This window comes from Schistocerca serialis, chromosome 10 (genome assembly GCF_023864345.2).
Source record: "Schistocerca serialis cubense isolate TAMUIC-IGC-003099 chromosome 10, iqSchSeri2.2, whole genome shotgun sequence".
Classification (NCBI taxonomy): Eukaryota; Metazoa; Arthropoda; class Insecta; order Orthoptera; family Acrididae; genus Schistocerca; species Schistocerca serialis.
The window spans coordinates 51841791-51856058 of record NC_064647.1 but is presented as its reverse complement, the minus strand read 5'-3'; positions in this window follow the sequence as shown (position 1 = coordinate 51856058).

The window sequence follows — 14268 nt, the reverse complement described above, 5'->3', positions numbered from 1 at the left end:
CAGTGTTGTGAGGTAGGGGGTGATCTGCGGTGCTATCTGTTTTAGTACCTCAGAGTGGATACCATCTGGTCCAGGCGCTTTCTTATTTTTAAGTTCTGAGATCGCCATCGCCACCTCTTCCTGCGCAAACGGACAGGTGACGGTTGGTGTGGTGTAGGCTGTGGTAAGTTCTCGTCTCAATGCTGCTTGTTCAGGTGTGTCTGTGGTGGCGATGTCGTCAGGAAGGAGTTTGCCTAGCAGGTACTCCGCTGTGCCTCTCCATCCTTTAGTCATCACCCCGTCATCCTGTCGTAGCGTTCCCAGAACCAGTGGGCTCTTGATTTTTTCGGTCACGATCTTGTAAGGTTCCCCCCATATGTTAAGTTGTGTTTGTCTTGCTACGTAGTCATTCCATTGGTCTTTTCTAGTCTTATTTAGTTCTTGTTTGTATCTGTCCTTGGCAAGCCGGTATTCATGTAGTCTTACTTGTCTTTCTCTGTCTGAGATTGCCCTTTGGTAGAGTCTGCGTTTACGTCTGGTGTCCTGCTTGAGTTGTGTTAGGTGTGCTGTCCAAGGGCTGGTCTGCTGTTTTGTTTTGCGTGATGTGGGGATGCAGGTGTTTTGTATGTGTGTAATGATTTCTGTTAACTTGTGTGCTCTGTAGTCAACACTGCCTCTGATGTTCTGCAGTGATTGTTCCTGTATCTTGTGTCTTACTGTGTCCCAGTCTGTCCTATGAAAGAGCAGTCTTCTGGGTTGTGTTGCAGTGTTGTTGTTTGCTGTCTTCTGTAGAGTTAGTGTGATAACATTATGGTCACTCGTGGTAATGTGGTCATGTACCGTCCAGTCTAGTATGTAGGTAGTCGCGGCGTTATTTGCAAGGGTGATGTCTATGTTGGATGAGGAGCCGTCATGCCCTGTGAATGTAGGATGGTGTCCTTCCTCGTTGATGACGTTCAGTCCATTTTCATGTATTACGTCATTGATTATTCGTCCTCTGTCATCTGTTCTGTTGGAGTGCCATAGAGTGGATTTTGCATTAATATCTGCACAGATTAATAATTTTTTATTGCCGGCGTATTGTGCAATTTTTCTGATAGCATTTGCATAGGGATTAATGCAATGGCTGTATTGAGCATAAATCGATGCAACGACCCATGTATCGCCCCTGTACGTAATCTCCACTGTAGCAACGTGTTCTGTGCATAATTCCGTTATTTTAACTGGGTGAATGTCTGTGTTGAGGATTATGACTGACGCCTTGCAGTCTGCCTTACCCGATATTGATATCGCGTGGGTGGGGATATTGGTGATATGGCCTGGTTTCGTATATGGCTCCTGTATGCACAGGATATCGCAGTTTAGCTCATTCAGGACCTGTGGAAGTTCCAGACTGACGTGTGTGCTTCTCATGGCGTTCAATTGAGCAACCCTCAGATCGGATGCTTCACGTGAACGTAGCACTTACTTCCTGTTTGACTGAAATCGAAGTAGCTCCTTCCATAGGCCCTAACGTGATCTTTGTATAATTTTTCGAGATCAAATTTTTCTTCTCTGCGAGCGCAAACCTGCAGGAGTAGGTCTAGCAGACTATCTGAGTCCGTGGGGATGTTCTCTGTTTTCAGGATTATTCTGTCCGTCTGCTCCGTTGTACGAAAGCAGACTGAGTTGCCATGGGGGTGGTATAGCCTAATGATCATTCTTTGCGCTGTTTCGAAGAGCTCCCTTTTTTCTAATCTACTTAATTTTAAGTTTAAATCTATGTTGTTATAATTAAAATCGCTGGTGGTGGCAGCGGGTGTCGGCGTCTGCGCCGTCTTGGGGTGTCGTGGCTGAGTGGCAGCGACACGCTGCCCCTCTGCGATGGGTGCTTTGTTGATGCTGCTGTTGGTGTGCGCAGGGGGAGCAGCTGGTGGTGCTGGTGTTCCTCTTGCAGACACGGACTTGGGTGATGAGAGGGGGCCGGGGTCGCCTGTAGAAGGAACTTTTGTGGCACTGGGTGGAGGCGCCCGCGGTTGTCGGAAATTATCGTCACACGCAACTACTTTCCCCTCGCGTTTCGGTTGTTTAGACTCCTTGGATGTTTCTGTCACACGTGTGCTGTTGGCTCTTTCGGGTGTCGCTTCAGGTTGCCCAGGGGTGGTCTTGTTACTTTGATGATTGTGTACGCTGCACTCATTGGCGTAAGGGCAGAAGTATATGTCATCGTCGTCTTCTGTGGGTATGTCAGTGTGCCATATCTTTCGTTTGTTTTGCAGATGATGAGTGGTGTTGTCAGTGTGTTGGTCTTTCGTCAGTATGCCAGTCTTGTTGATTTGGATGTCTAGTACGTCTGTTTCTTTGGGGTTTAGGGTCTCACCTTGTACAAATCTGACAGGCTTTATGCGCCCCTCGCATTTTTTGGTGTCGTAGGTACGGGGGCGCACTGGAATAGAAGTGTAGTCTTGGTTCTTCGGCGTCGTGCTTTTGTGATGTTGCTGCGGTTGGTTATATGTGTCATGGTTGTCTTGGTTGTGTGAGGATGTAACGCTTGTTACTATTAATTCGTCTTCTAGTTCGTCAATTCTGTTCATTAGCGTCGTATGGAAAGTTATCCAATGCAGGATTTGTCTCTTGATTAGTTTGGCTGCGTCTGATGGTATCTGTCCAGTTAACGTGAGGTCGTCTATGAATTCGATGGTTGCATAGTGGCTGTCTTCCAAGTTCGTGTTGTGTGACAGTCCTGGGATGTAGTCGTCAGGGAGAAGTTTCTGCCTATTACGCCAAGTTATGGCACGCTGATGATTGCGATTTATTGTCGAGGGTGCTTTGTATGGGTGCGTCTGTGCTTGGGTAGGTTTATGTCTCCCACCGGTTGGACTTGAGGGATTGCTAGTTTCCATAGTCTGTGCTGTCAATTAGGCGGTCTAGGAGTTGTTTGTACGTTTGACAAGCACCTCCCTTGCTTTTGTTGCACCTTCGATTCCTGTTGTGACAAGGGATGCAGTCGATGGCCTCCTTGGCTCGGCACTCGGCACGTTTATGGCCCTTCTTACCGCACCTAGAGCAGATAGCGGCTTGTTCGGTGCACCCTTTCGTTGTGTGCCCAATGTCACAGCAGTTGTAACACTGGCTAACGGCTGTGAAATCCCTGACAGTTAGTGATTGATAATCTATGTACACTTTGCCCTTTTTTGTTAGGTACCAGTATAATTTCGGTGGGACTTCAAGGACCTGATGGTTGTAACCCCTGCCCTTGGGTCCTGTTCGAAATCTTATTTTGACCTCGCTGTCAAAGTCGTCTTTCGAGAAGTCGTCACTTAGGTTTTGGTCATAGAGGCACTCTAAGAAGTCTTTGTCAGTAATTGTGTCGGACACCCGATAGATCGCGACTAGGGGTTTTCTCTTTCTGGGCCCTTCACAGGTAATGTTGTCGATGTCCTTTGCTTTTTCGATTATTTTTCGGCAATCTTCCTGTGTGGCTGCCTCGACTATGACCGCTGTTTTTGTATTCCTTATCGACTTGATGTGTAAATTGTCCTGCCTTGGATTAATGTGTTGGGTCAGTGTCTGTCTCACCGCTTTGGAGTCTTGGTTGGATGTTGACTTAATGAAGAGGGTGGTTGCCTGTTTCGCCTTGGCCGCCTCAATTCGTTTATGTTCTTTTGGGGCGGTGGACAGGGCCGCAGCGTACGTTAAAGTTTTGGCCTGCTGTTGAGCCTGTTCCGTGACTTTTTCTGTTAGCTCCCTGACCTGCCCTCTAAGTTCGTGATTAATCTCTGTGAGCCTGGAGTTTTCCTCCTCGAGTTTATTGACCTGCTCGCTAAGTGTCTCAATACGGAGCTCCTTGACTGGGTCTGCCGAACATTGTAGTTCACGTAGAAGGTCTTTGTTTTGCTCTTTTAAGAGATCTACCTTTGCTTCCGCGGATGTTAACTGGAATGCAAGGGGGAATATCTTGTTTCTGACTGTTTGTAGGACACTTGACGACACGTGTTTGGCTTTGAGTTCAGCTCCAATCTCGTTTAGTATATCGTCGATGGCGGCGATTTTTTGGCTTGGGGACATTACCACGTAGTCATGAACACCCGACGCCATGCCAACCGGCGACGCTTTACTGCCAGTATTGCCTCTTCCAGAAGGGCCTCTGGTTGACGTTGGTGTGGTGCACGCACCACCAAGTTGCCGCACACGATCCAGGGTTGTTAAGTTTTAGTGAGAGTTGTTCAGTTATCGTAGGGGCGATGCGCCATCACGTAGCCGGCATGGATAGAAATGCGTTCGAAGCGAAACGCCAGCGCGGTGCACAGAAGGCGACACGCTGCAGTAGCTCCCGGGCACTGCTGCCTCTGGTGGCAGGGCGCGAAATCACGTGTCGCGCTTAGCAACACCGTTGGGTGTCAGTTAACGCACTCCGGCCTACTTACGACACTTACACGCACTCCGACCAGCGCCTAGCAACCTACTTGAGGGACTTGCGTTCTGTCACCGTGTTTGACATGGCTGTTTGTAATTATCGTAATTTCCTAAAGTTGAATATATGTAGTTCACACGAATTTAATGCTGTTGGGGGATTGTATTGCTTACTGACAGGCACTATTCTGGTCTTTTACTATGGTAATTACTTCGATATGCGGAGAAGGCTTTGTAACTGTGTCGACTTTATCTCACAGTTAATTGTAAAGGAAAAAGTCATTTAGAAAACGAATTCGGTTCCAACTTTCAGTTGGTCACTTCCATTCATAGTAACGGTTATTTGAATGCTGGTTTTAGTCAGATCTATTTAGTCTATTTCGTGGGATGCACAAACATATGTTAGTGTTGGCCTTCCATATGTTCCTTGCTATTTCCGTTTAAGTTAAAGTTAACGAGCCCAAATTTTTACAGAAGCTTTCCTTCACTGTTCTATTGTTTACGTACAGTTTTGGTGGAATTGTGGTCGTTCCAGAATGAAAAACGGCCTACCATATGTTACGGTCTTGGCTCGTCACACGCAGGATCTCTTACTTTCGACTTCATAATTGCATTTCACAGCCTGTTATTAGTATTGTTAGTACCGTCAATTGTTCCTATGAGTGTTAGTAATGTTCCATGAGTGTTAGTTGCAGGTGAGATACCTTTGGTGAGGTCCAACGCGAGTCCAGCTCAGTGCAGATGCGATGTCACGTTAATGCACAATTTTTCCACTTAAGCTTGTGGATGTTTCACATCACTGTACCACAACACACATAATTGAAGTTTATCACTGTTCTGATAGACTCGTTGACCCGATTTTCCGCGAAGAAAAAAAAAAAAAAAAAGAAAAAACCAGTGCGAAAGCTATTACGGCAGGGGCGCTCCGTATGCCACGGCAAACTGGCTGACACCAAACTGCGTGTTAAAGACTGCGATGGAGCTCCGTATGCCACGGCAAACTGGCTGACACAGGTACAGCGAGAGTCCGCCGGTCGGCACTGAGGGCGTCGCTGTCCCACCTGTAAGGCGCGGGCGGGTGTGGTGAGGGGCGGAACAATTCCCGCCGTTGAGGCGCGGCCGTCGGGAAGAGCGGAGTTCTAAACTTGATGCAAATAGTTTCATAGGTACAGCGAGAGTCCGCCGGTCGGCACTGAGGGCGTCGCTGTCCCACCTGTAAGGCGCGGGCGGGTGTGGCGAGGGGCGGAACAATTCCCGCCGTTGAGGCGCGGCCGTCGGGAAGAGCGGAGTTCTAAACTTGATGCAAATAGTTTCATAGGTACAGCGAGAGTCCGCCGGTCGGCACTGAGGGCGTCGCTGTCCCACCTGTAAGGCGCGGGCGGGTGTGGAGAGGGGCGGAACAATTCCCGCCGTTGAGGCGCGGCCGTCGGGAAGAGCGGAGTTCTAAACTTGATGCAAATAGTTTCATAGGTACAGCGAGAGTCCGCCGGTCGGCACTGAGGGCGTCGCTGTCCCACCTGTAAGGCGCGGGCGGGTGTGGCGAGGGGCGGAACAATTCCCGCCGTTGAGGCGCGGCCGTCGGGAAGAGCGGAGTTCTAAACTTGATGCAAATAGTTTCATAGGTACAGCGAGAGTCCGCCGGTCGGCACTGAGGGCGTCGCTGTCCCACCTGTAAGGCGCGGGCGGGTGTGGCGAGGGTCGGAACAATTCCCGCCGTTGAGGCGCGGCCGTCGGGAAGAGCGGAGTTCTAAACTTGATGCAAATAGATTCATAGGTACAATTTTTTTTTTTTCAATTTATGATACATACAAAACCCACTTCCTAATATTTATGCGTGGGTGTACTACTGTCTAAACATAGCTACTTGTTTACAATAGTGGTTACATTTTTTATGTCAAACAATAATAATAACAAAAACGTGAGCATTCTGCTCCAAAAAAGAAACAAAGGAAATCGGCCTCTTAGCCTCTCCAGGCAAATCCCGGAGAGTTGCCCGTCCCTAGCCACGAGGAGGCGGGCCGCTACTATCTATACGAAAACCACTGTCCAAGATACATTAGTCCCTCCATCACCCCTTTTGAACTACTCTACTACATTATAGAAAAATTATTATTTACAAAAAGGGTCAAACATACTCCATTTCTCTTTGCGCTTCCATATCCAATAGTAGTCACACAGCATACAACATTGATAGCGAGAGGAAGCCAGCACCAACACTAGACTAACTGCTGATGACTCACACTCGATTGTTTACATTTCAAAAATCTTCCTCCCGCAAGTTCTTCGTATTCCACTCAGCGGCCAGGCCCCAGGCGGTTCAACTTAAGTCGCCATCCCTGGGGCGGACCACCTGAAGTATCCATTATATAATGCCCAAAATTAGTGTATCCTGCGTGACAATGTCATATTAAGTAGTTTCGCTGTGCCTCGAGAGACACAGCATTAGTCAATTTCGAGAAAATTCTGTACCTGTCTGCATTGTTCAGAATATCAATCATGTCCAGTGTTGGTAATAACCGCCTCTCCTCTGAGGCAGCTTGATCATATATAGGACATTGAAACACTACGTGCTCAGGCGTACCTTGTGGGAACCCACAGTCACACCTTGGCGTAGGTCTTCTGCCAATTCTATGTAGATATTCAGGATACGGTCCATGACCAGTCAAGAACTGAATTACGCCAGGAGATGGCGTCAGTACTTTATTCTTTAGCCGTTCTCTGACGCTAGGCAAAAATGCGTATACACGCCTGCCCGTGGAAGAGCGATCCCACTCCTCTTGCCATAAATTTAGCAACTGATTCTTGATTGCTGTGATGGACGTAAGGGGTGCCCCCATTATGTCTCTAACCCGCTCAATATCATGTCTCTGCAACCAATATATCGCCGCTTGTTGGCGAATTATTAAGTCCAATGGACACAACCCCATTACCACCAACAGAGCATCAGTAGGACTAGTGCCAAAAGCGCCTACACATCTTACAAGCACATTTCTCTGCACTCGTCTGACCGCCATTGCTGGTTTCACCAAGGCTAGCCTGTGGGCCCACACACTTGCACCGTACCCAACTATAGGTGCTAATAAACAATTATAGTACATACGCAGTGCTTTCTGCGGCAAGTGAAAACGCCGCTGCCCTATAGTTATTAGTTTGTTAATCAAGGCCAAAGCCTTTGCAGCAGTCTGCTTGATGTGCTCTCCAAAATTCCAATTTTCATCCAGATAAACACCCAAGTATCTTGCAAATACTTGTCTGGAAACTATAACATCATTAATACATACTGTTGGGTCTCTGTTAAGCTTACCCTTCAACAACATATACAGTGATTTTCTAGGTGCCACTTTCAATTTAGTTTGATTACACCAACTCTGTAACAGCCCAACAGCTACTCTAGCACGTTCTTCAATTACAACTCGGCTGTTCCCCTCCACAAGTATAACAAGGTCGTCCGCATAGGCCACGACACCCAAGACTGAAGAATCCCCTTGCAAGATGTTCAGCAAGGGTTCCATTGTAATATCCCAAAAAACTGGGCCAACTACAGATCCCTGGGGACAACCCCGGGTTATTTGCTTGGACACCACAGCCCCGGGAGCCGTGATCATTGCCAGTCTATTATTACAGTAGGCCTCCAGACATCGATACAGCGGCCCAGGGCACTCAATCTCGCGCAAGCGCGAGAAGAGCGCCGGCCACCATAGGTTGTCGAAGGCCCCCGAAATATCCACCATAATACCCAGAACATACTTCGCACTGGCCAAGTGGACAGCCCGAGACACCTCATTGATCGCATCCTGTGTGGAGCGACCCTTGCGGAATCCGAACTGCCGATCACTCATGCCATGCAAAGCCCTGTGGCTCAAGAGTCTGTCAGTGAGCAACTTCTCGAAAGCTTTCCCCAGCACATCCAAGAGACAGATCGGTCGATAAGACTTGGGCGACTGCGGATCCTTGTCAGAGCCCTTCTTTATTATCACCACATCCGCAATTTTCCATCTGCTCGGATATGTTCCCAGTTGTAGACATATGTTGTAAACTTTGACTAAATCTGGAGCAAGCTGAGGGGCGAGATATTGTAGTATTTCCACCGGCACCCCGTCAGGGCCGGGCGCCTTCTTCCTGGTAAAAGAATGGAGCGCTGCAACCACCTCCTCAAGAGAGAAAGGGTACACATGTGCTCCATTTTCATATGGTTCCAATAACGCAGTTCGTATTGCCCGCTGCTCCTCGGTATCCTCCTCAACGACGTCGTCCGGCAACAGAACTTCCATCAAAACATTGGCTGTCTCTTCCCAAGTCTTGGTGCACCGCCCATTTTCCAGCTGCAGAGTAGACAGCATCGTGGGAGATCTGATCTTTTCTCGTACAAGCTTGTACGGGACCCCCCAGGGGTCCAATCCCAGCTGCTCATTCACGAAGTTCTGCCATGACTGCCGTCTTAGGCGTTGTACGGACTCCTGGTATCGAGCCTTGAGGCGACGGTAAATCCTTAGGTGGTACTGTCTTTCTTCTTGTGTGAAGCCCCTTTGGTAATTGCTTCTTGCACGCCTGACAGATCGCCTGAGCTCACTCAGCTCTGGGGACCATGGAGTAGCCTGTTTGCGAACAAACCTTGCCACCCGAGGAACGGACGTAGCAATAGCCGCCTCAATAGATGCCACTAATTCGTTTACCGCTTCATCCACATTATGTATCTCCTCCTCTGATCCAAACCCTGGAGGACGAAACTCCTGTGCCAGCCGGTTCCAATCCGTCTTTCGATAATTATAACGCTCTTCCCAGTCCCCAAGATCTTCTTCAACTTCCATATTGTAATCAAAGAAAATACAATTGTGGTCACTAACAGTAAGATTACTTACAACTCTCCAGTTTTTGATGTGCGGTGCTGCACTTTGAGATGCAAGCGTAACATCTATATTGGAAACAGCGCCCGCCCTTCCTGAAAAGGTAGGCGGATAGCCAGGTTGGTTTATAACATCTAGTTGCATCTGCATTATGAGATTCTCCAACTCGACACCCCGCTCATCCTGTTCCACACTAAACCACAATGGGGACTTTGCATTAGCGTCCATACATACAATAACCGGCTTTCCTTGTAACATTCTTAAGATCCAATCCAACTGATTAAGAAATCCCATGATATGTTGTCTAAATTGACAATATACATTAACAAAAAATACTAGATGCGACATCAAGTTAAGTTCAACAACGATTACGTGATCATTACAAAATTGTGTTAGCACAGTTGTTCTAATCAGCTTATTCAGAACTACAATAGCGCTCATAGGATTCTCACCGGAGAATACCACTTGCGCAGTTGCAGGAAATCCAGGAATCCGTCCAGCACAGGAGGCAGGTTCTTGAATTACTAAAATGTCTAACATGTCATCTTCCGCAATCCTTCTTAACTCTTGCGTAACCAAATGGCTACGCATTGCGTTTATCTGTAATACCTTAAAACTCCCCATCAACCAGGGGGGTAAAAAACATGCAGGCGACTGGCGGGCCAAGGTTTCGAGAAATCTACGACGTTTCTACCGTACATTTTAACCATATCTTGGTATATTTTTTCAAGATCGAATTTACGGCCCCGCCTGGCAAATATCTGCTCCACCAATTTCTTTAAATCATCAGATTGCGATGGAATATTTGCCGCGTGCAAACTTATACAATCCACGTCCTCCAAGGCTGGGTAAGTGATGTCTTGGCCATATCTATGTCCAGTCCGAACAAGCTGCCTCAGTGCAACAGTTAACAATGCCGGCTCCTCAAGCCTGGTTAACCGCAACTTATGTTCAAAATCATTATACACGTCTCCAGGACCAACTGCATTATAAGAAATGCTTGCACCATTCAACTTTGCACTTTTTACAATATTTACATTAGATCTACAACTACTACCATCACCACCAACATCTTCAGTAGGGACTGTACTCGACTTTGCACTATTTACAATATTTACATTTGATCTGCAACTACTACCACCACCACTACTACCACCGCCACCGTCTTCATTAGGGACTGTACTCGCGTCTTGATCTGTACACTGTGAGTCTTGCTTCACCGGCTCCTCCATCTTGGTTCTTGACAGTCGACTAGTTAGCCGACCTATGGCCGTCTCCAAGTCGACATCTGTCTGGATGCCGACGTCAACCATCGATCCTCCAGTGGCGCCCGGAACTTCTTCTGGGCTGTACAGCGTACCTGTGGACAGAGCCTTACTAATTAACTTACCCCGTTCCGCGTCCCTTTTAATTTTACTCGGAGATTTCTTTTTCGGCGCCTTAAGGGTCGCCATAATCAGTCCGCTGAATTATTCTGTCAAGGAACATGCGGTAGGTAGGGCAGTCTTTAGGTCCACCACACTTTCTTCCCCGCTTCTTACATGGTATACAGACCTGGGGTTTGTCCTTATTAGGACAGGCCTTTCTTTCATGACCCGCCTGCCCGCAATGGGCACACAAGGCATGTTCTTCCTGACAGTACTTGTTTGTATGATTCAAGTCTTGGCACTTGGTGCAACGCGGCACCGCCAAGTAATCTTTAATATTTAACGCTGAGTACCCGACATACAACCTGCCAATTCTAGTAAGAGGTTTCCACAATTCTGGTGAGACCTCCACCACATGGTGAACTGTAAGTTTTTCCCTTGGTCCCACTTTAAACCTGAGTCTAAACTGGCTATCGAAATCCTCCCTTGTCATAGTCATGTCGAAGTTCTGCACGTATATAGAATCCAACAAGCTATCTGCACTCATATATGTCGGGACATCGTATAGGCACATCAGAGGCCTTCGCCTCCTAGGCGGTTCGCATTTGACCTTCTCAGTTAAATGAGGATTTGTCATAATACGCTGACTATCTTCTTGAGTTGCTGTTTCCACGATCAATACATTTTTTGCAGTTCTTACGGTATTAATTTTGATCTTGTCACGTTTGGGGTCTATACACTTCTCAAATGCAGTCTTGACTGCCCGAATATCCTCCCCATCTTTTGGCTTGATAAACACCGTTGGGACAACCTTCTTAATATTTTCCTGTATTGTCTCTTTTGCCGTTGGCGCCTTGACCACAGGGGTACTCGCGACCGCGGCATAAGATTTGGCAACTGGTGGCTGACTCCTAAGACGTTCATTTTCCTTTTGCAATTCTATCAGTCTCCCCTCTAACTGGGAATGAGCCATTGCCCACCTAGCAACACTATCCCGAATATTATTGATCGCCTGATTACTAATTTTGCCATTCTTAACACTGGAATTCAGTAACTTTAAGAAACGAGCATGACGCTCGGCTACTGATGAAACTTCATCGTAAATCGAATCACCTTCAAACGCATGGTCACTCTCTACTTGTTCAGCCATATTGACGAAATGAAGAGAGTGAAAAGGAGGCCCGTCTCTTTCCCCGGACCGGCCTCTCTGGCATGGGGGGAGGCTAAATGCAGCTCGCTCACCGGTCACGCCCCTCGACCAAGAGCTCTCTACAACTGAGCTGCTAGGTTTAGCGCGCCGTGGGTACAGCGCACTAATCCTCTTCAATGGCTGCATCATCGAAGTTTTCTCCCACTCCCTTACCGGCGAATGCCACCCGCATTCCGGGAGAGCGGATTCACCCTCCGTCCTTCGCCCCCTACTAGGCCGAGTTTCCACCAAAAGGCTAAAGACCCGGTTCTACTCAGGTGCCGGGCCGGTCCCCCAGACGTTCGGGGGTCTGGACCCATCTAACCTAACCGGGGACGTGTCACCACGCCCCGGCTTGGCGGATCATGCCCCGGAATTCCAGGGGCAAGGCGGGTGACCTTCGCCGACTTGGGCCAGGATCCCGCCCCGACAAATGCAGCCACCGGAACCGGTGTACAAGTTATTCAGCACACCGTCGCGCCCCTGCCCTTCGGTCGCCCGAAGGCTTAACAGCTGCACCGCGAGAAGGCGGGCAGGGACACTTGGGAAGGAGAGGCTAAGATGTTCGAGTCGCATCCTTCCCCTGCTGCCTATTACCAACCATGAGCCCACACAAATCGGGGCACATAGCGTGAGACAGCCGCAGCTAGTTTCATAGGTACAGCGAGAGTCCGCCGGTCGGCACTGAGGGCGTCGCTGTCCCACCTGTAAGGCGCGGACGGGTGTGGCGAGGGGCGGAACAATTCCCGCCGTTGAGGCGCGGCCGTCGGGAAGAGCGGAGTTCTAAACTTGATGCAAATAGTTTCATAGATACAGCGAGAGTCCGCCGGTCGGCACTGAGGGCGTCGCTGTCCCACCTGTAAGGCGCGGACGGGTGTGGCGAGGGGCGGAACAATTCCCGCCGTTGAGGCGCGGCCGTCGGGAAGAGCGGAGTTCTAAACTTGATGCAAATAGTTTCATAGGTACAGCGAGAGTCCGCCGGTCGGCACTGAGGGCGTCGCTGTCCCACCTGTAAGGCGCGGGCGGGTGTGGCGAGGGGCGGAACAATTCCCGCCGTTGAGGCGCGGCCGTCGGGAAGAGCGGAGTTCTAAACTTGATGCAAATAGTTTCATAGGTACAGCGAGAGTCCGCCGGTCGGCACTGAGGGCGTCGCTGTCCCACCTGTAAGGCGCGGACGGGTGTGGCGAGGGGCGGAACAATTCCCGCCGTTGAGGCGCGGCCGTCGGGAAGAGCGGAGTTCTAAACTTGATGCAAATAGTTTCATAGGTACAAATTTTTTTTTTTACAAATTTATTCTACATTATATGGTCCATCCCTTAGACATAAATGGACTTTACAATCTCTAATACAGTGTTATTTCTAATACTATTTTACAATGGTTAGTCTATCTCATATTGTATGTTTTTGTACATTTTTAACAGAACTTCTCTATTTACTAATTTACATGTATCTGTTATTAATTTCTACGTTTCAAACTTACAAGTTGTCTACTAGGTTTTTACAAGTTCACAATGTTAGGTTTCTACAAGTTCACAATTATCTGTTTGCTACTTCTACTTTTATGTTAGTTATATCTTACAATTTATTCGGCCTACTTAGCCCTACTGGCTATTCCAGTAGGTTACCATCCCTAGGGACGTGGACCCGGGCCGCTACTGTCTGCTAACAACTGCCTTTTTCTATTTTTTCATTACACCCGTCACCAATTTCCCAACACCGCATCTACTCTACGTATAGCGCTCCTACTACTTTTCTACATATTTGAGCGCTATCTACTAGACTACTCTACTGTCTTCCGTTGTCTAGACTGGAGCGGAGGAACCCTCTTCTTGGTGGGACGATCCAGCTCGCAGTGTCCGGCCTGACCTGAGGTGGCCGGTACGGTCCATCCTGGAAGGCGGCCGGCCCAGCGCGACGGCGGCCCCACCATTCTTCTTCCATCGCTCCGAATTCCCTTCCAAGGAAGGGAAGGGAAGGGAGCGTCCGACTCTCTTCTTCTCCTCCTACTCCATCTTCTTTTCTGTCCAGTAGGCACCAGGGGCTTGGCGGGCCATGTCCCCTAGTGCTTATCATAGTCGAGCTATTCTTATAGTACTATATATTATACATTTTTAAAGCTACTTTTGATATTTTTGTAGTTATCTTGTCTAATATTTGTACTTTCTCTTCATCCCATATTATTTCCCGTATAGTGTTGGTGTTTAGTCTGTACCTTTCCTCTTGAACTTCTCTAGTGAGAGTGGTGCACTCTAATACGACATGTTCTGGGGTGCCCACCTGGACCCCACATTCACACTCTTCTGTCTCCTTTTTCCCTATCCTGTGTAAGTACACAGGGTAGGGTCCATGCCCTGTGAGGAAATGTATTAGACCTTGACTTGGTTGGAATTTTTTATATTTTAATCTCTCTTTTATATTCGGAAAAATTTCGCAGACCCTTCTTGCTGTTTGAGAGTTATCCCATTGTTGTTGCCATATGCTTATTGTTCCATCTTTT